Source organism: Bos taurus, chromosome 8 (assembly GCF_002263795.3).
Source record: "Bos taurus isolate L1 Dominette 01449 registration number 42190680 breed Hereford chromosome 8, ARS-UCD2.0, whole genome shotgun sequence".
Taxonomy (NCBI): domain Eukaryota; kingdom Metazoa; phylum Chordata; class Mammalia; order Artiodactyla; family Bovidae; genus Bos; species Bos taurus.
Window position 1 is genome coordinate 41,953,548 of NC_037335.1, and position 23,116 is coordinate 41,976,663.

Sequence of the window (23,116 nt, forward strand, 5' to 3'; positions counted from 1 at the left end):
CTCCAATGCATGAAAGTGAAAAGTGAAAGTGAAGTCGCTCAGTCTTGTCCAACCCTCAGCGATCCTATGGACTGCAGCCTACCAGGCTCCTCCATCCATGGGGTTCTCCAGGCAAGAGTACTGGAGTGGGGTGCCACATTACTCTGGAGCTCTGTTAAAAATACAAGTGCCTCCTTCCCCTCTCCCCACCCCGGGATTCCAATCCCAACCCCAAGAATCTGAGTCAGTGGTAGGTCTTGGGATAGCCCAGTGGAATCTACATTCTAAAAGTCCCTACAAAGTATTTGACTTCACAGCAAGACCTAAGGGCTAAGTCTTTACTGTAAAGCTTTATAGTACTGCTCAATAAAAACAGGGAGAGATGAAGTGTGTCTTCTTTTGAGATGTAAAATCTTGCCTGACCTTTTCATTTTTGCTTTGTGTTCTATCAGTTGATGGACATATAATGGAAAACTAACTAAAATGAGAAGATGGGGAATACTTCCAAAGTAGATGAAGTTGGGCATAAAATAGAAATAAGGACAACCCAGGAGAGTACTTGAAGAGACTCTCAGCTATAGGAGCAAGAGCTGGCAGAGGTTATTGTGGCCAGTAATGAAAGCAGGCAGAGGATTATTAGGCAAAGGGCATAACCTAGGACCAAAAAGTAGACAGGGAGGTGGAATTACTGTGTGTTATCCCAAGCCTCCATATATCACATTTGAATATCCCAGGCATCTGTTGGCCGGGTTCCAGCTGGGATGGAGCTGTCATTGCCTACGCAGAGCAAATTTTGTTGTTATTCCTGGTGGTGTAACTAGACAGCACTTCCTCATTGTTTCAGTCAGCAAATAACTTAAGGACTATTTGAACAAAGAATAAAATCCTAGTTGTTTTAAAACTTAGTCTTGTCATTTGCTGGTTAAGTCGAAAAAGCAGGAACATCAAAACCTTCAGATCAAGTGTTAGTTGCTTGGGAGAAAATTCCAGAGGTAATAGTGGAATTCTTTTAAAAGAAATACTGCATTCTCAATGTTCTTGATGACAAAGATACTAATATCACATGAAAATGGGAACAAATTGACAATTTTGAGTTGGCCAAGGAAAGTGGGAATTGAAATGTGAAAAAGTTTGAGGTATAGTTGCTATGCTATGCTATGCTAAGTTGCTTCAGTCGTGTCCGACTCTGTGCGACCCCATAGACGGCAGCCCACCAGGCTCCACCATCCCCAGGACTCTCCAGGCAAGAACACTGTAGTGGGTTACCATTTCCTTCTCCAATGCATGAAAGAGAAAAGTGAAAGTGAAGTCGCTCAGTCGTGTGCGACTCTTCGCGACCTCATGGACTGCAGCCCACCAGGCTCATCTGTCCATGGATTTTCCAGGCAAGAGTACTGGAGTGGGGTGCCATTGCCTTCTCCGGAGGTATAGTTAATTGGTAGCATTTTTTTTCTCTCTCTAATGCTATATAATAGTGATGCATTTTATAATCAATGGTGTCTTTTCATCAGAACTTACTTTATACAAGTATAGTTGATTTACAATGTTGTATTATTTTCTGCTGTACAGCGAAGTTACTTTGTTATACGTATATGAATATATACACATTCTTTTTCATATTCTTTTCATTATGGTTTATCATGTGATATTGAATATAGTCTCTTGTGCTATGCAGTAGATCCTTGTGTTTATCCATCCTATATATAATAGTTTGTATCTGCTGATCTCAAACTCCCTATTCATCCTTTCCTCACTCACCCTTACCTTTGGCAACCACAAGTCTCTTCTCTATGTCTGTGAGTCTGTTTTACAGATAAATTTGTGTCCTATTTTAAATTCTACATGTAAGTAATATCATACGGCATTCATCTTTCTAACTTACTTCACTTGGCATCATATCTCTAGGTCCATCCATGTTGTTGCAAATGGAATTATTTAATTATTTTTAAGGGGCTTCCCATGGGACTCAGTGGTGAAAGAATCCATCTGCCAATGCCAGAGATGCAGGAGACATGAGTTTGATCCCTGGGTCAGGAAGATCCCCTGGAGCAGGAAATGGCAGCTCACTCTAATATTCTTGCCTGGGAAATCCCATGGACAGAGGAGCCTGGAGAGACCCAGTCCATAGGGTCGCAAAGAGTCAAACATGAGCATGCATGCATCCATTCTTTTTTATGGCTGAATAGTATCCCATTGTATATATGCACCACATCTTCTTTATCCATTCATCTCTTGATGCGCATTTAGGTTGTTTCCAAGTCTTTGCTATTGTAAATAGTGCTGCTATGGACATAGGCATGTATGTATCTTTTTGAATTATATTAAATAGTTTTGTCTAGTTATGTACTCAGGAGTGGGATTTTTAGATCATAGGGCAACTCTGTTTTTAGTTTTTTGAGAAATTTCCATACTGTTCTCCATAGTGGCTGCTCCAATTTACATCCTCACCAACACTGTAGAAGGGTTCCCTTTTCTCTATACTCTCTCCAGCATTTATTATTTATAGATTTTTTTTGATGATGACCATTCTGACTGGTGTGAGGTGATACCTCATTGTAGTTTTGATTTGCATTTCTCTATCAGTGATGTTGATCATCTTTTTATATGCATGTTGGTCATCTGTATGTGTTCTTTGGAGAAATGTCTACTTAGGTCTTCAGCCCTTTTTTTTATTGGATTGTTTTTTTTTTTTTTTTGTCTGTTATTGAGTTGTGTGAGCTATTTGTGTATTTTCAAAATTAAACCGCGCTGGTTGCATCATTTTCAAATATTTTCTCCCAGGCTGTAGGTTTTCTTTTCTTTTTATTTATGCTTTCCTTTGCTGTTCAAAGGCTTGTGCATTTGATTAATACCCATTTGCTTGTTTTTGCTTTTGTTTATTTTTGCCTTGAGACTGACATAAGAAAACATTGGTATGATTTTTGTCAGAATGTCTTGCCTGTATTCTCTTCTAGGAGTTTTACAGCGTCTTGTCTTATATTTAAGTCTTAAAGCCATTTTGAGTTTATTTTTGTGTATGATGTGCAGGTGTGTTCTAACATCATTGATTTACATGTTGCTGTCCAACTCTCCCAACACCACTTGTTGAAGAGATTGTCTTTTTTCCATGGTATATTCTTACCCCCTTTGTTAAAGATTAATTGATCATAGGTGTGTGGATTTATTTCTGGCCTCTCTGTTCTGTTGATTCATATGTCTGTTTTTATGTCGATATCATGCTGTTTTGATTGCTGCAGCTTTGTAGTATTATCTGAAGTCTAAGAGAGTTAGGCCTCCTGTTTCTTTTTTTCCCCTCAGGAGTGGCAATTTGGGGGTCTTTTATGATTACATATACATTTCAGGATTACTTCTTGTAGTTCTGTGAAAAATGTCATGGGTAATTTGATAGGGATCACATTAAATCTGTAGATTGCCTTGGGTAGTATAGCCATTTTAACAATGTGAAATCTTCCAATCCAAGAGCATGGGATATCTTTCCATTTCTTTGCGTCATCTTCTTGTTCCTTTATTAATGTTCTGTAGTTCTCAGCATATAAGTCTTTCACCTCCTTTTCAGGTTTTCCTAAAAATTTTATTTTTTGAAATGCAATTTTAAAAGGTATCGTGATTTTCACGTTCCCTTTCTGATATTTCATTGTTAGTATAAAGAAATGCAACCAATTTCTGTATGTTAATCTTGTATCCTACTACTTGCTGAATTCATTTATCAGTTCTAGTAGTTTTCGTGTGGAGTCTTTAGGTTTTTCTGTATATAGTACCATGTCATCTGCATATAATGACAATTTTACCTCTTTCCTTCCAATTTGGATACTTTTTTTTTATTGCTATTGCTAGGACTTCCAATACCATGTTTAATAGAAATGGTGAGCATGAGTATCCTTGTCTTGTTTCAGATTTTAATGGGAAGGCTTTCAGCTTTTTACTGTTGAGTGTTACATTGGCTGTGGGTTTGTCATAAATAGCTTTTATTATGTTGTGGTATGTTCCCTCTAAACCCTCAGTAATGTCTTAGATTCAGTGTAATGTAGTGTTTGTGTTGGTCTTTACAAAGAAGAATATTTAAGAAAATTCTGTAAATAATATCCTGAAAAAAGCATATGTAAAATTATAGAGAGGAGTCCAGGGAATCACAGACCTTGTATGTCTAATTTCCTTAAAAGAAGCTGTCTTTGAAAAAAGAGAGAAGAGCCACCATATATTTAAACAATAACCATATTTTAAAAGAAAGAAAAGAAGTTGGATTTCATTAAAAAGGAATGATTCCTATTTCACTGGAATTTGTCTGGAGAACTAACTAGGCACGTGAACAGGAACTGATGGATGGACCCAGGTAGGCTTCCAAAATGTTTTTGTAATAAGGCAGTTGTTCATTACCTCCTCTTGGGTTCAAATACCCCTGAGAAGCAATCATTTTCTCTATAGTTGATGCCTCATGGTAGAATCCCTCAAGACCATAATCCATGAGTCCCACACCTCTTTCATTTGCTGCCCCTTTGAATATCTCAAAGTAGCTTACATATAAACCTCACTTGGCTCTTCCTCAGGCTAAACATTTCTCTTCAAAGATATACCATAATCTCTTCTCTTGAGACCTTCCTCTCTTCCAGTTTCTCCTCTGAATCCCCTCCAACCTGTCCATATCCCTTATAACTAGGTGAGTCCCAGTTTGCCCAGGAGTCATTTTCCAGACCCATTTATCACCTGCAAACCCTTTTATTCTGAAAACTGTCCCAACTAGGATATTATCATATGTGGTCAACCTACTTACAGCTGAATGCACTACCTAAGGGTGAGCTGGGGAGTAAAAATGAGAGCAGAGCTTTCACTGTCCTCCATCTTGGTTCTTGACACGCACAGTCAAGCGGATGCATTAGTGACATGTGAGTCACACATTACACTGTTGTCTCCTGTGAAGCTTGTGGTTGATGGTGCCTCTCAAAGCCATGCTTTCCCTATAGAGTGCTGATTCTGGTGATTCCGTGGCATTTGTTTCTACAAAATTTCATGGTGTTAGAAGTCAACCCATTGTCCAGTCTGTTGAGAACTTTGTCACTTTTCTGTATCATTATCTAGGTTCTTGATTAAAATTATTCATAGGATAATCTTGTGGCATATCACCCCTTTTCAGTTTTACCTCTGTTTGCATCCTGGGGTCATTTAACATCACAAACTCACTTAATCGTAATATCATGTAGGCCATGTATTTCTTCCTTTTGAATGATAGTATTCTGGGAGAACTTAGTGAATGCCTCTGAAACTTCATGTCTTTTCCTAATCTATGCATCTAGGTCTTGGAACAGAAAAAAGGAAAGCAAAAACAGAATTAAATCTAATGTGATTTCTTAGTGCATTTCTTGTTAGCCCCCATGGGGCCCTGCAAATGTTGACTGACACATAGACTAGGTCAGTGCTCCATGAATATTTGTTGATCCAGGCACAACTTTTCATTGGGAAACAAGCAAAAGATCTTGTTCATGGTTCTTGCTGTTAGAAAAAAAAAAGGCAGATTTCTTTACACCTGTCAAGGACATCTGCTTTGGGAAGTCCCACACACAGCTTAGGTCCACACCAGAGTATGAATTGACTATTTGCTAATCATGTAAATATTATTGCTGAAATGAAAACATGATTGAGGCTGGAAGTGTGAACCAAATGCAGAAAGTGCCAGCTCTTTAACATAAGTAATTAATTAAGCATCATCTTTAAGTCTGGTGATAGGTCCCAAGGTGTTAATCAAATCAAATATCACCAGCTGCAGAGAGAACAGGCTTTCAGGAAGCATTTCCTATTCCAAGGGGGAGGGGGAGGTGGCACTGAAATGGATTTCCTGAGGCTCCAATAGCTAAGGACACCTATAGAGGGATGGTTGTAAACTGCTTTGTGGGCACATCTGTAACAAATCAGATAAGCAGTATGTGCAGTCAGCCGAAGTGGTGGAAACAGCCCATATTTGGAAGCCAGACAGGGCTGGGTTCACCTCTTGGTTCTGCTTGTGTTTTAATCCTGGACAATCACATGATCTGTCTGAGCCTTGGTTTCTTCAGCTTTAAAATGGAGATGACAGCACCTATCTTGTAGGGCTTTTGTACAGGTAAGAAAGATGGCAACGCTCCGGCCGCAAAGAGGGTTCTATATGGTGACTGCTAATGACTGAGTGACTTCTGGTGCCCACTCTGCTGCTGAAATCTCTTGTTTGACCTTGGACATAGCCTCAGCTTTTTAGAGCTTGCACTTCTCCAGCTCTGAAGAGGTAGAAGTGTACTAGATGGTGTTCCAAAGATAAAAACCCATTATTCTGTGGCAGGGATGGGAATTAGGGCAATTTTGTGATAAGCAGAGTGAGGTAAGGGGTAAATGCACTGATACATGAGAGGGTAGTCTGGTCAACAAGGGTGACATCCCACAGGGCCTTCATTTCCCCACTCTGATCACCTCCTTACCCCCAGAGCAGGCTGGAGGCCACTGGAAATGAGCTATCATCTCACCTAGGGCCCTCACCACCACACCTGCCTGGCTGTCATCACAGGCAGGGGTTCATGGTGGAGCATGTTTGTGCAGGGTGGAGAGATGCTCAGCTCCACGACAAGGGCACCTTGAAGTGATTTTGTAAAGTGGAGAAGGTCTATCTTAAACTGTCAGGGTATTTGAAATAACATTTCTTTTTCCTTTTTTCCCTTTATTGAGAATTAGAACATGGTCACTGCTAAAAACTATGAACATACAATAGTTTAAAGCAATTACCATTAATTAACCTTCTATGTAAGTTCCTTCTAGTCATTTATATACAAAACACAAATGACCTCACGGTGTCACCCTGTCTTGTAATACACTTCTCTGGGTATCTTTCCTCCTTCTTCATGACTGCTGTTTTAACTTTTACTGATTTCTGTTAATATAATGGGCTTCCCTAGTGGCTCATATGGTAAAGAATCTGTCTGTAATGCAGGAGACCTGGGTTCGATCCCTGGGTCGGGAAGTTCCCCTGGAGAAGGAAATGATTACCCACTCCAGTATTCTTGCCTGGAGAATTTCATAGACAGAGGAGCCTGGTGGGCTACAGTCCATGGGTTTGCAAAGAGTCAGATAAGACTAACTCTTTCTTTCTTTCATTACTGCTGTTTTAAGTTTTACTGATTTCTGTTAATAGAGTAGTGCCTTGGTTATTTAGCAGAGTTCTCCAATATGAGATACTTGCCTCTCAGGCACATGCAAGATAATCTATCATGAAGAAAATTTCAGAATTCACATTTATACTTACATCTCTCCTTTTAAAAATTGTATGTGTGTGTATAATTCATAACAAATATGAGTCTGGAGGAGACAATTCAGAGCTGGGATGATGGCTCAAGGATGCCATCAGGGACTGAAGTGCTGTCCAACTTTCTACCCTTCTGTCTTCCATGCAGGCCTTTGCCTTCTGGCTTGCAGCCTCACATTTGCAAGGTGGCTGCTGCACATCTAACCTTTACATCCACATTCCAGGCAGGAATAATGGGAAAGAATAAGAGTAAGTGACTTTCTCCTAGTGAGGCTTTGCTGTTTGTTCAGAAAGGCATGTTTTCCTTATCATTGGTCAAATGAGAAAGTTGAGAAATTGAAAAATTGAGCTTCTTAGCCTTTTTGACAAAGGAGGTCAAGGGCATGGGGAATTGTGGATTGTGTAGGGGTATGAAGTCCATAGGGTCTGCCACAGTGTGTCACCCCAGAAAAACACACACATACACATAAACAGCTTTGCCAGGTAATTCCAGGGAGTTTCTCTAAGTGGGGAGTGTGAGGTCAGCCACTCAGTAGGGCCAAACTGAAAGAGAGCAGCTCCCATGGATTCTCAGCTCGGCCCAAAGCCAGGGAGCTTTGAGAGAAGCAATTTGTGGGGAGAAGATAGAAGTCAAAAGATACAGTGAAACTCTATGAGTGGGAGGGTAGAGAAAGCAGAGTGGCATTGAAGGGTATAAGCACCAGACATGGTACTAACAGTGAAAAAGACATACAGTGGTGAAGAGAGGGGGAGAGAATGATACAGCAATACCACAGTGGGGAAAAGAGAAACTCTTGTAAGCATCTGAAGTTTAAGGGAGTATGCTGCTCTAGAGGACCAGAAGTCAGCTCTCCAGTGGTGGTGGTGATGGAGGACATCATTCAGTGAAAAGTTGGACCAAGTTCTATGAACTGTGGAGTCACAAGACATTCATTAGAAATTCAGGGGTGTTCTCCAGAAGGTCTGGTGACTTGGACATTTGAAGTCTGATAGGGAACAGTCCAGCAAGATAGAAGTCAGCTCTGCAGAAGGCTGAAACATGGTGATAAATTAGAGTTTATAAATAATTTCTAGTGGAGTTTATCATGGCAACTTGCCTACAGATTTGTAGTCAACTCCCTACAGATTTGGAGGATCTGACCACGATGTTTGAGATTATACACATTGCCAATAACATACACATAAGCAACAAAATAATAGCATTGTCCCTGAAACCATCCTATAGGACCCACGACAGACTTTCCACAGTTGGGTAAAGTATAGATCCTTCTAGTATCTTTGGGCCACTGTAAATTATGGAAGCAAAAGATTTTTAAGAATAACACAAATGTTGAGCACCTTGGTGAATCAGAGGATATCATGCTGGAGAATAAGTTGGTTTTTTTTTTTTTTTTTTAAAGGAAACTATGTAGCTGAAAAAGAATTCATTGACTTTTCTTGGGGGAGAAATACCTGATTTCTGAACACAGTCTATATCCTGAACAGTTTCCTAGAGATGACATAACTGATTAATTTTTATAAAGTACTCCAAGTGTCACACAGTAAGTTTTGGTGTTTCCAAGTGCCCAAAGAGGTAAGCAATTTAAATGAGCTTAAGATTTTGACCTGTATCTAACCTGGAGGCCCACCTAGGAAAACTGTAAATTTGGGATTATGGGTAAAGAGTGGTTTTGAGGCTGAGCTCCTGAAGTCAGACAACGTAGACTGGGATCCCAGCTTCATCATTTGTCAGTTGTGTGATTTGGAAGCAAGTCATTTCACGTCTTTGCCTTCATTTCCTCGTCTGTAAAGTGGGGATAACCACTAAATAGGATGGTTTAGAGGATTCAATGGGATGATCTGTATAAAGCTCACCACAGGGCATGGCATATCACAAATACTCCAGACACACATGGAGGGATAAACAGCATTTTCTTCCTAATTAGTTCCATACTTTTTAATTTTTACATTAGTACCATGAGTTCACCTAGAGATAAGAAGCCTTGTTTATTGTCAGCTCATTGTGACAAATAGCATTAATTCCTATTAAGGTGTTCACCATCTTTTGTGAGGGATTGAAATGGCCTAGCATTTAAAAGTGATCAGACTTCTGGGTTTGAATCCCCACTTAATAGCTCCAAGACTTTGAAAAGTTGCTTCACCTCTTTGGGCCTCAGTGGCCTTGGTTGTAAAATGGGGATTCTGTGTAGTTTAATTAAGGTAATAGATATGAAGTGCTCAAGGCTGCCATTGTCATTGACTCTGCTATTAACTGAGTATTTTCCAGAAAAGAACATGAGTTGAGAGGAGATATCCCAAAGTAGTTTTCTTCATCGTTTAAACATTCATTTGTTTATGTAGTTGGCTGTGTTGGGTCTTAGTCATGGCATGTGGGCTGTGGAGTGCGTGGGCTTCAGTACTTGTGACACACAGGCTTAGTTTCTCTGCAGCATGGAGGAGCTTAGTTCCCAACCAGGAATGGAACCCACATCCCCTGCACTGCAAGGTGGATTCTTAGCAACTGGACCATCCAGAGAAGTCCCTGGTTTTCTTCATCTTATAAATAATATCCTGAATTTTCAGATTCATAATATTCAAGATGAAATTTTGAAGGATGTCTTCATCAGAAATCTTTTTTTTTTTTTTCATAGCCAAGCATTTAAAGGGCTTCCCTGGTGACTCAGATGGTAAAGAATCTGCCTGCAATGCAGGAGACCTGGGTTCCATCCCTGGGTTGGGAGGATCCCCTGGAGGAGGGAATGACAACCCACTCCAATATTCTTGCCTGGAGAATCCCCATGGATGGAGGAGCCTGGCAGGCTACAGTTCATGGGCTCACAAAGAGTTGGACATGACTGAGCAATTAAGCACACAAACATTAAAAATGAAGTGAAGGTCTACACAGACAGAGATGACAAACATACGGCCTACCCTACCTGACACCCAGGGCTGTGGCAGACCTTGCTTATCCATCATGGCATTTTTATCTACCGAGTTTATACTTACCTTTGCATTTTTCTCAACATGATACTCTATACGATTGCCAATTTGATTGGTGTTATGTGAAATCCATCCTTTTTCTGGTACTATGTCTTCAGAAGTGTTATTTTCCTTGGAGGATAAAGAATTAATAGGTTTTTAAGCAAACCCCTTCTACTGAAATTCTATTTGTACTCTTAAATGATGAGATAATCCTCCCTCAAACCCTTGAGTAAGCAAGGTGAGTTATATAAAAGAGAGTGGACAGTCAGCTGGCAGGATCCACAATCTATTGTTTGTGCTGCTTTGGAAGATGCTGCTAAGACAGATGACATTGATACCTACAGTAAGAAAAAAATGTTTTTTCTAGAGTCTGAAGAAATCATCTGGAATATGACTACTTTATCAGTTGACTCAGTAAATAATGTTCTGGAAAGACAGCCAGGTTATACTGTCTGGTACATCACACAGCTGGGCATCATAAGAGAAAGTAATTAGATGCAAATGGCTCAATCTAAAGATGTTTCCTACATGTTGATTGGCATGTTTGTCTGTGAGGGCTGCCATAACAAAATACCACAGACTGGTTAGCTTAGTTAACAGAAATTTATTTTCTTGCAGTTCTGAAAGCTAGAAATCTGAGATCAAGGTGTTGTCAGGTTTGATTTCTCCTGAAGCCTCTTGCCTTGGTGTACAAACGACTACCTTCTTGCTGTATCATCACCTGACCTTTTTCTGTGTGTGCCCTTCCTGCTTGGTGTATCTTTCTAGTTTTATAGGGTCACAAGCCACATTGGAGTAGGACCCCCACATTTATGACCTCATTTACCTTGGCGATCCAACCAGTCCATACTAAAGGAAATCATTGAATATTCATTGGAAGGACTGATGCTAAAGCTGGAACTCTAATACTTTGGCCACTTGATGCAAAGAACTAACTCATTGGAAAAGACCCTGATTCTGGGAATGATTGAAGGTGAGAGGAGAAGGGGGAGGACAGAGGATGAGAAGGTTGGATGGCATCACCGACTCAATGGACATGAGTTTGAGCGAACTCGGGGAGTTGGTGATGGACAGGGAAGCCTGGCGTGCTGCAGTCCATGGGGTCACAAAGAGTCAGACATGACTGAACGACTGAACTGAACTGAACCTTCTTAAAGGCTACATCTCCAAATACATCTCAAAATATGCATTTTGGAGGACTTGATTCAGTCCATAACAATTGGTTTGTACCCATGTAACAGATCAGCCCTGGGATTTCTTTGGAAGGAATGATGCTAAAGCTGAAACTCCAGTACTTTGGCCACCTCACGTGAAGAGTTGACTCATTGGAAAAGACTCTGATGCTGGGAGGGATTGGGGGCAAGAGGAGAAGGGGACGACAGAGGATGAGATGGCTGGATGGCATCACTGACTCGATGGACGTGAGTCTGAGTGAACTCCGGGAGTTGGTGATGGACAGGGAGGCCTGGCATGCGGCGATTCATGTCACAAAGAGTTGGACACGACTGAGCAACTGAACTGAACTGAACTAGATTCTATAGCATCTTATGATCCCTGCACTGTTACTTATCCTTGTCATTGTGTGACTCTAGTTCTGCCAGAAAAGGATAGCAGTGCTAGGTTATGTGCTACAGAGACAAAGAAATGTGTGCTCACTTTAGAAAAATTTCTATCTGTTTCAAATCAACAAAAAAGATACAGCATTGGAAAATGGGCAAATATATGAGAGTCAAAATTCACAGAAAGGAAAAAATACAAAAAGCCAAGAATATTAAGAAACGCTCAAACTCATTGTTTAGTTGCTCAGTCCTGTCTGACTCTCTGAGACCCCACGGATTGTAGTCTGCCGGGTTCCTCTGGCCATGGGATTGTCCCAGCAAGAATACTGGTGTGGGTTGCCATTTTCTCCTCCAGGGGATCTTTCTGACCCAGGGATTGAACCCACATCTCTTGCATCTCCTGCATTGCAGGTGGGTTCTTTACTGCTGAGCCACCAAGGAAGCCCATCCAAACTCGTTCGTTGACAGAAAAATGCAAGATAAATGGAGACATCAGTTTTCTTGTACTAGACTGGCAAATTTAGGATAATGCCAAGTGTTGGCAGGGATGTGGGACCATAGGAACCCTTATGCACTGCTAATGGGACGATCGACTGGTGTAGAAATTCTGCAGAGGACTCTGATAGTGATAGCAAATTAGGTTGAGGTATACTTGCTGACCCAGCAAATCCACTCCTGGGTGCATATCAAGGACGGCTTCTTACAGAGTTTATGAAGGTCCTGTATGAGTAAGGTGGCAAGGCATTTTAGCTTGTCTGGGACAATTATAGTGTACATGTGCTGTCCTGGTGAATTATGACGAGCACACTTGTTTCTCAAAAGCGTTCACCCCATGTATGAGGATTGTCTTCACAGTGTTTTTACGGCAGTAGGGGATTGGAAGCAGTTTTGGAGAATAACAGGCAGGGAGTGTTCGGTTTATGCTATTCCCCAGAGAGAAGTAACAGACTAAATGTACCCAGAGTAAAATATACGAACCTTAAAAACATAGTGCTGGATGAAAAAAGAAAGAGATTGACTTTGACAACAACAATATTTATACACCGTTAAGATCCACATATACAAAACTGTGTTTTATAAGGACACATACTAACAAAAGGGCATGCATAGAGCACATTGAAATGGTTGCCTTGGGACAGGTAAGGAATAGCAGTAGGATATAGGGAGAAAAAGAAAAAAAAGATGAGCAGCTTTTTGAAGCCAAAGATAATAATGAACCTTGGAGAAGTATGATTAACTTAGCCAGAGTGTCTGAAATGGAAAAAGAAGAGTTCTAGCAAAATAGACACAATTGAATTGTTAAAAGTGTCTAAAATCATATACATTTCTTGAGAAATTGGCACTTATTTGTTTGCTTATTTATTCTCTGAAGCTCTGAAGAGCACTTAATCTGCTTATGTAAGTATCTCAAATAGGACAAAAATCCTATAAAAATAATTCAATGAGGGAAGTGGAATGGCGAGTATATAGACACGATAAGGCAAATTCAGGTGTGGGGTTAATATCCAAAATTCACACCTGAAGTCCCATAGATTTATTAGAGATGGGTCTCAGATTCGGCACCACACTAAGGAGATGCCCTCACAATCCACATTATCTGTAGTAATAGCCACCACAAAACCACTCAAGTACTAAGAAGCAGCCCAACTATTTCCCATCCTGAGATCAGAGAGAAATTTCTCCCTCGGGCTCTCCTAAGAAGGGCACTGTGTAATGGAATCGCGGCCTAGAAAACGAGTTTCTATGGAAAGACTCATTCCAAAGCGTGTCAGATACCTAAATGCTAATTTACTCTAACAGGGTTTGGGCTCCTTGAATTTCTGCACAATATCTAGGTTTCAATTCTGAAAGAGCTGAGGAATCATTTCCTGCTGTTACGGGAAACCTGTGGTCCACAGACATCTGGGCTCTACCACTGAATTATGAACCAACAGGGCCAGAAATTCCCAATTATTATAGCAATAGCTAATGAAAGCAAAAAGTAAATGATTCTTCTTCCAGATTTCAGAGTGCTGTTGTATTGATACCCCTGAGGAAGAGGTGGGAGATGAAGAGAGAATGTTTTCCTCTATCTTTCCCTGCGTCAACTTTAGCAGAATTAAATTTTTATTGACTAAACACCTAACATAGTAATTAAGGTAGAGACTATAGAAAATAAATCCATTATGTGGAAGCAGGTGTCACCAGAAGAGTGAAACCAGTGAAAAGCAGTGCAGAATGGGAGGGCTTAATGGCAGGCATCCGCAGAAAAAGTCCAGTCTGAGAGGTAATCTCCAGATAGACGTTTGAGGGTTGTGGGTGGGGCAGGAGAGGGTAAAGGGCAGTCTGGTGTTCTGATACATTCTGGGTTTGGAGCAACTGATCAAGTTCTTTGGAGCTTGATTGAAATAACCCCTGAACACTATCCAGTTAGATTTAGTTATGTATTTATCAAGTGACCTCTGCTTATTAATTCATGTTTTAAGAACCTGAAAAAGGGAGGTATGGAAGATTGATGCCAAAATAGCTGATTTCCTTTCCTGTATCTTGTATGTGACTTTGTGATTCATTCCATTAGCAGGTGGAGACTATTTCTCCACACCTTGAATCTAGGCTTGTGACTTGTTTTGGCCACTAAAATGTGGTAGAATTGAGAGTGTACCAGTTTTAAGCATAGATCAAATGTGTGCATGTATGCTCAGCTGTGTCCTACTCTTGTGACCCCCATGGGCTGTAGCCCACCAGGCTCTTCTGTCCATGGGATTTCCCAGGCAAGAATACTGGAATGGGTTGCCATTTTCCACTCCAGGGGATCTTCCTGACCCAGGGATTGAACCTGCATCTCCTGCATTGGCAGGCAAATTCTTAACCACTGTGCCACATGGGGAAGCCTTAGAATACCTTTAATTACTCCTAAATTGCTTTGCACCCACTACTGTAAATTCTATAGGCTCCTTTCCTACAGCAGAGCTTCCTACTCTTGGTTTATAGTGGGGTGGTGCAAAAGTAATTGCGGTTTTTACATTGTTGAGCTGTGCCGCTTGATATTGGAATACATTCTTAAATAAATGTGTTGTACATTATATTATACATCATTTTAATGTGCATTTCTCATTTTGTTTTTTTTGTTGATGACTTATTACTTGCTGTTTATTTTATATTTATTTTAGCTATAAGAATGATGTTAGACAAAAAGCAAATTTGAGGGATTTTTTAAAAGTTTTTTTTTAATCTATTTTTTTATTGAATGATAATTGCTTTACAGAATTCGTTGTTTTATGTCAAACCTCAACATGATCAGCATAAGTATACATATATCCTCTCCCTTTTGAATCTCTTTCTCATCTCCTGCCCAATCCCACCCCTCTAGATTGATACAGAGTCCCAGTTTGAGTTTTCTGAGCCATACAGTACATTCTCATTGGCTATCTATTTTGCATACGCTAATGTGAGTTTCCACATTACTTTTCCCATACATCTCACCCTCTCCTCTCCTCTCCTCTCCTCATGTCCATAATCCTATTCTCTATGTCTGTTTCTCCACTGCTATCCTGTAAATAAGTTCTTAAGTACCATTTTTCTAGATTTCTTATATATGCATTAGAATATGGTATTTATCTTCCTCTTTCTCTTTCTGACTGACTTCACTGTGTATAATAGGTTCTAGGTTCATCCACCTCATCAGAACTCACATGTGTTCCTTTTTATGGTTGAGTAATAATATTTCATTGTGTATATATGCCACAACTTCTTATCCATTCATCTTTCGATGGACATCTAGGTTGCTTCCATGTTCTAGCTATTGTAAATAGCGCTACAATGAACAATGGGATACATGTGTCTTTTTCAATTTTGGTTTCCTCAGAGTATATGCCTAGAAGTGGGATTGCTGGGTCATATGGTGGTTTTAGTCCTAGTTTTTTAAGAACTCTCCATACTGTTTTCCATAGTGGCTGTATCAATTTACATTCCCACCAAAAGAGCGTTCCCTTTTCTCCACATCCTCTCCAGCATTTATGGTTTGTAGACTTTTTGATGTTGGCCATTCTGACCAGTGTGAAGTGATATCTCATTGTAGTTTTGATTTGCATTTCCCTAATAATGAGTGATGTTGAGCATCTTTTCATGTGTTTGTTAGCCATCTGTATGTCTTCTTTGGAGAAGTATCTGTTTAAGTCTTTTTCCCACTTTTTAATTGGGTTGTTTGTTTTTCTGGTTTTAAGCTGTATGAGCTGCTTGTATACATTGGAAATTAATCCTCTGTCAGTTGTTTCATTTGCTAGTATTTTCTCCCGTCCTGAGAGTTGTCTTTTCACCTTACTTACAGTTTCCTTTGCTATGCAAAAGCTTTTAAGTTTAATCATTTCCCACTTGTTTACTTTTGTTTTTATTTTTGTTACTCTAGGAGGTGGGTTATAAAGGATCTTGCTTTGACTTATGTCATCGAATATTCTGCCTATGTTTTCCTCTAAGAGTTTTATAGTTTCTGGTCTTACATTTAGGTCTTTAATCCATTTTGAGTTTATCTTTGTGTATGGTGTTAGGAAGTGTTCTAATTTCATTCTTTTACATGTGGCTGTCCAGTTTTCCCAGCACCATTTATTGAAGAGGCTGTCTTTGCCCTATTGTATATTCTTGCCTCCTTTGCAAAAAATAAGGTACCCATAGGTGCATGGGCTTATTTCTGGGCTTTCTATCTTGTTCCATTGGTCTATATTTCTGTTTTTGTGCCAGTACCATACTGTCTGCATGATTGAGACTTTGTAGTATAACCTGAAGTCAGGAAAGTTGATTCCTCCAGCTCCATTCTTCTTTCTCAAGACTGCTTTGGCTATTTGGGGTCTTTGTGTTTCCATACGAATTGTGAAATTTTTTGTTTTAGTTCTGTGAAAAATGCCAATGGTAATTTGATAGGGATCACATTGAATCTGTAGATTGTGTTTGGTAGTATAGTCATTTTCACAATATTGATTCTTCCTACCCAGGAACATGGAATCTCTCTCCATCTGTTTATGTCATCTTTGATTTCTTTCATCAGCGTCTTATAATTTTCTGTGTACAGTTCTTTTGTCTCCTTAGGTAAGTTTATTCCTCATTATTTAATTTTTTTTGTTGCAGTGGTGAATGGGATTGATTCCTTAATTTCTCTTTCTGATTTTTCATTGTTAGTATATAGAAATGCAAGTGATTCCTGTGTATTGATTTTGTATCCTGCAACTTTGCTAAACTCACTCATTAGCTCTAGTAATTTTATGATACTATCTTTAGGGTTTTCTATGTAGAGTATCATGTCATCTGCAAACAGTAGGAGCTTTACTTCTTCTTTTCCGATCTGGATTCCTTTTAATTCATTTTCTTCTCTGATTGCTGTAGCTAGGACTTCCAGTACTATGTTGAATAATAGTGGTGAGAGTGGACACTCTTGTCTTGTTCCTGATCTTAGGGGGAATGTTTTCAGTTTTTCACCATTGAGAATAATGTTTGCTGTAGGCTTATTGTATATGGGCTTTACTATGTTGAGGTAGGTTCCTTCTATGCCCATTTTTTGTAGAGTTTTAATCATAAATGGGTGCTGAATTTTGTCAAAAGCTTTTTCTGCATCTATTGAGATTATCATATGGTTTTTATATTTTAATTTGCTAATACGGTGTATCACATTGATTGATTTGCATATATTGAAGAATCCTCATATTCCTGGAATAAATTGAACTTAATCCTGGTGTATGAGCTTTTTGATGTGTTGCTGAATTCTGTCTGCTAAAATTTTTCGAGGATTTTTGCAACTATGTTCATCAGTGATTTTGGCCTGTAGTTTTATTTCTTTGTGTTGTCTTTGTCTGGTTTTGGTACCAGGGTGATCAGTTTAGTCACTCAGTTGTGTCTGACTCTTTGCAACCCCATGGACTGGCAGCACGCCAGGCCTCCCAACTCCTGGAGTTTACTCAAACTCGTGTCCACTGAGTCAGTGATGACATCCAATCATCTCATCCTCCATCATCCCCTTCTCCTCCCGCCTTCAATCTTTCCCAGCATCAAGGTCTTTTCAAATGAGTCAGTTCTTTGCATCAGGTGGCCAAAATATTGGAGTTTCAGCTTCAACATCAATCCTTCCAATGAATATTCAGGACTGATTTCCTTTAGGATGGACTGGTTGGATCTCCTGGCAGTCAGTCCAAGGGACTCTCAAGAGTCTTCTCCAACACCACAGTTCAAAAGCATCAATTCTTTGGCACTCAGCCTTCTTCACAGTCCAACTCTCACATCCATACATGACTACTGGAAAAACCATAGCCTTGACTAGACGGACCTTTGTTGGCAAAGTAATGTCTCTGCTTTTTAATATGCTGTCTAGTTTAGTCATAACTTTTCTTCCAAGGAACAAGCGTCTTTTAATTTCATGGCTGTAGTCACCATCTGCAGTGATTTTGGACCCCCCCAAAATAAAATCTGCCACTGTTTCCCCATCTATTTGCCACGAGGCAAATAGACCAGATGCCATGATCTTAGTTTTCTGAATGTTGAGCTTTAAGCCAACTTTTTCACTCTCCTCTTTCACTTTTATCAAGAAGCTCTTTAGTTCTTCTTCACTTTCTGCCGTAAGGGTGGTGTCATCTGCATATCTGCTGCTGCTGCTGTTAGTCGCTTCAGTCATGTCTGACTCTATGCGACCCCTAAATTACGATACTTAATTTAGAACTGGTGAGACTATATTTTCAGACTTACTTGATTTACTAAAAATTGTAACAAGCCAGGAAATTGCTTCATATACATTAAGTTATGAAGAGAGATGTATTTTTGCCATCATTTGTCTTCCTCAAAAATAGTCATTCATAGAAATTCCTATTTTTTTAAACCTTTAAGAATATTAATGAGCCAGAAAATACTTGTTGATTGAGTTTCTAGGCACTGGGGGAGATATTTACAAAGCTAAAAAATAATGTTGGCTTTTTATTCATGCATCCAAGCAATGCTCTAGTGTTTATCACAGTATCAGGCATCTGCCAGGTACTGGAGATTTTAAAAACTGAACAAAAAACTAAAGTTGGCCTTCTTTATTAAGTAGCCCATAGTCTAAGAACTTACTGCCTAGATTGGTGGCTCTCAACCAGGGGAGATTTTTGCCCTCCAGGGGATATTTGACAATGTCTGTAGAAATATTGGGTGGGCACTACTGGGAAGGTTGGGGGGATGCTACTGGCATCTAGTGGGTAGAGACCAGGGATGCTCCTAAACATCTTCAGACACACAGGACAGTCCCCATAACACAGAAGCACAGGGCTCAAAATGTCACTGTGCTGAGGTTGAGACACCCTGCAAACCCATTGGATCTTTCATCAGAAAGAGAACACACTTTCCAGGTGTGAATTAAGAAAGCCTCAAGACCAAACTCCTGCCTTCTCTTTACCACGTGAGGTTAGAACAGTGGAGGGGTCTGAGCTGAGGGGAGAGTAAATGTCCACACTGTCCATTCAGAGGGGTTACAGTGGTCCCGCTCAGAGGAAGGTCCGCTCTTCTGCCATTGGGTCCCAGCAGTTCCAATAATAAGAGCCCAGGTGTGAAGGCACTTACAGTTTGATCAGGCTGCATCAGGCATATGACCTGACCTTGCTTTCTGTTGAGAACAGGCAAGTTCCTATAGTCAACCCTGGAAATCCTTTTGAATAATATTACTAAAAGCTGAGGATGCTTACAGTTAACACATAGCATTTGTACCAAAGTTGAAACTACTGTAAGATTTTTGTGTCATCTTCTGTTCAGTTCAGTCACTCAGTCATGTCTGACACTTTGTGACCCCGTGGACTGCAGCACACCAGGCTTCCCTTCACCAACTCCCAGGGCTTGCTCAAACTCATGTCCATTGAGCTAGTGATGCCATCCGACCATCTAATCCTCTGTCATCCCCTTCTCCTCCTGCCTTCAATCTTTCCCAGCATCAGGGTCTTTTCCAATGAGTCAGCTCTTCGCATCAGGGGGCCAAAGTATTGGAGCTTCAGATTCAGCATCAGTCCTTCCAATGAATATTCAGGACTGATTTCCTTTGGGATTAACTGATTTGATCTCCTGGCAGTCCAAGGGACTCTCAAGAGTCTTCTCCAACACTACAGTTCAAAAGCATCAATTCTTTGGTGCTCAGCTTTCTTTATGGTCCAACTATTACATCCACACATGACTACTGGAAAAATCATAGCTTTGACTAGATGGACCTTTATCAACAAAATAATGTTTCTGCTTTTTAATATGCTGTCTAGGTTTGTCTTAGCATTTCTTCCAAGGGGCAAGCATCTTTTAATTCCATGGCTACAGTCACCATCTGCAGTGATTTTGGAGCCCAAGAAAATAAAGTCTGTCACTGTTTCCATTGTTTCCCCATCTATATGCCATGAAGTGATGTGACTAGATACCATGATCTTTGTTTTTTGAATGTTGAGTTTTAAGCCAACTTTTTCACTCTCCTCTTTCACTTTCATCAAGAGGCTCTTTAGTTCCTCTTTGCTTTCTGCCAAGAGAGTGGTGTCATCTGCATATCTGAGGTTATTTATATTTCTCCCTGCAGTCTTGATTCCAGCTTGTGCTTCATCCAACCTGGTATTTCACATGATATATTCTGCATAAAAGTTAAATAGGGTGACAATATACAGCCTTGACATACTTCTTTCCCAATTTGGAACCAGTCCATTGTTCCATGTCCGGTTCCAACTGTTGCTTCTTGACCTGCATATAGATTTCTCAGGAGGCAGGTAAAGTGATCTGGAATTACCATCTCTTTCAGAATTTTCCACAGTTTGTTGTGATCCACACAGTCAAAGGCTTTGGCATAGGCAATAAAGAAGTAGATATTTTTCAGGAACTCTTTTGGTTTTACTATGATCCAACAAATGTTGGCAATTTGATCTCTGGTGTCTCTGCCTTTTCTAAAACCAGTTTGTACATCTGGAAGTTCTTGGTTCACATACAATTGAAGCCTCACTTGGAGAATTTTGAGTATTACTTTGCTAGCATGTGAGATAAGTGTTATTGTGTGGTTGTGCGGCTGTTTGGACATTCTTTGGCATTGCCTTTCTTTGGGATTTAAATGAAAACTGACACCTTTTACAGTCCTGTGACCAATGCTGAGTTTTCCAAATTTGCTGGATATTGAGTGCAGCACTTTAACTGCATCATCTTTTAGGATTTGAACTAGCTCAGCTGGAATTCCATCACCTCCATTAGATTTGTGTATAGTAATGATTCCTAAGGCCCTAGACTTTGCATTTCAGGATGTCTGGCTCTAGGTGAGTCATCACATCATTGTGATTATCTGGGTCATTAAGATCTTTTTTGTACAGTTCTTCTGTGTATTCTTGCCACCTCTTCTTAATATCTTCTGCTTCTGGTAGGTCCATACCATTTCTGTCCTTTATTGTGCCTATCTTTGCATGAAATGTTCCTTTGGTATCCCTAACTTTCTTGGAGAGATATCTAGTCATTCCCATTTTATTGTTTTCCTCTATTCTTTGCACTGGTCACTGAGGAAGGCTTTCTTATCTCTCCTTGCTTTTCTTTGGAACTCTGCATTCAATGGGTATATCTTTGCTGCTTTGCCTTTAGATTCTTTTCTTTTCTCAGCTATTTGTAAGGCCTCCTCAAACACCATTTTGCCTTTTTGCTTTTCTTTTTCTTCTGTCATCCTACTTAAATATAAAAAGTGGCCTTGGAACCATGTGGCTCCATATAGGCAGTAGCCACATGCAGTTATTTAAATTTATATCGTTGTTGTTCAGTTGCTCAGTTGTGTCCAACTCTTTGTGACCCCATGGACTGTAGCATGCCACCCTTCCCTGTCCTTCACTATCTTCTGGAGCTTGCTTAAACTCATATCCTTTGAGTTGGTGATGCCATCCAACCATTCATCCTCTGCCATCCTCTTCTCCTCTTGCCTTGAATCTTTCCCAGCATCAGGGTCTTTCCCAGTGAGTCGGCTCTTTGCTTCAGATTAATTAAAATTAAATAATATTTAAAATTCACTCCTCAGTCACACTAGTCACAATTTAAAGTGCTCACAAGTCACATGTACCTATTAACTGTAGAATTGGACAGGGTAGATGTAGCACACTTATAACATCACAGAAAATTCTATCAATAACATTGTCTTACAAGCCATTTCTAGGGATCCTCACCAGTATTAGTTACTACTTAAAAAAAGAAAAGGCTTGTTTTCTAGCAGCTGAGGCACCAGGGCAGATGCTTTGCAATACCTCATTATCCCTGTTTGTTAGAAAGACATAGACATGTTCTGCTAGGGGGACCATCTCTTGTCAGACATGGTATTTTTTTTTTTTTTTTTTTTACTTTTCTCTTTTTTTTTTTCTTCCCTCCTCCCTCCCCATACCATCCCTCTGGGTAGTCCCAGTGCACCAGCCCCAAGCATCCAGCATCGTGCATTGAACCTGGACTGGCATCTCGTTTCATACATGACATTTCACATGTTTCAATGCCATTCTCCCAAATCTTCCCACCCTCTCCCTCTCCCACAGAGTCCATAAGCCTGTTCTATACATCAGTGTCTCTTTTGCTGTCTCGTATACAGGGTTATCGTTACCATCTTTCTAAATTCCATATATATGCGTTAGTATACTGTATTGGTGTTTTTCCTTCTGGCTTACTTCACTCTGTATAATAGGCTCCAGTTTCATCCACCTCATTAGAACTGATTCAAATGTATTCTTTTTAATGGCTGAGTAATACTCCAATGTGTGTATGTACCACAGCTTTCTTATCCATTCATCTGCTGATGGACATCTAGGTTGCTTCCATGTCCTGGCTATTATAAACAGTGCTGCGATGAACATTGGGGTACACGTGTCTCTTTCCCTTCTGGTTTCCTCAGTGTGTATGCCCAGCAGTGGGATTGCTGGATCATAAGGCAGTTCTATTTCCAGTTTTTTAAGGAATCTCCACACTGTTCTCCATAGTGGCTGTACTAGTTTGCATTCCCACCAACAGTGTAAGAGGGTTCCCTTTTCTCCACACCCTCTCCAGCATTTATTATTTGTAGACTTTTGGATCACAGCCATTCTGACTGGTGTGAAATGGTATCTCATAGTGGTTTTGATTTGCATTTCTCTGATAATGAGTGATGTTGAGCATCTTTTCATGTGTTTGTTAGCCATCTGTATGTCTTCTTTGGAGAAATGTCTATTTAGATCTTTGGCCCATTTTTTGATTGGGTCATTTATTTTTCTGGAGTTGAGCTGTAGGAGTTGCTTGTATATTTTTGAGATTAGTTGTTTGTCGGTTGCTTCATTTGCTATTATTTTCTCCCATTCTGAAGGCTGTCTTTTCACCTTGCTTATAGTTTCCTTTGATGTGCAGAAGCTTTTAAGTTTAATTAGGTCCCATT

At 40.0% G+C, this 23,116-nt stretch overlaps 1 long non-coding RNA gene across 11 annotated transcripts in view; it reads left to right on the forward strand.

Moving 5' to 3' along the window:
* LOC132345950 (uncharacterized) overlaps window positions 1-23,116 on the forward strand; it is a 287,030-nt gene that overhangs the window by 176,318 nt on the left and 87,596 nt on the right. For 9 of the 11 annotated variants that reach the window (XR_009495560.1, XR_009495559.1, XR_009495557.1 and 6 more), the window contains one exon: window positions 8,638-11,171. The exons of the other annotated variants lie outside the window; for them this stretch is intronic. This is a non-coding gene — a long non-coding RNA (uncharacterized lncRNA). The remainder of the gene's footprint in view (window positions 1-8,637; window positions 11,172-23,116) is intronic. 11 annotated transcript variants of the gene reach the window in all.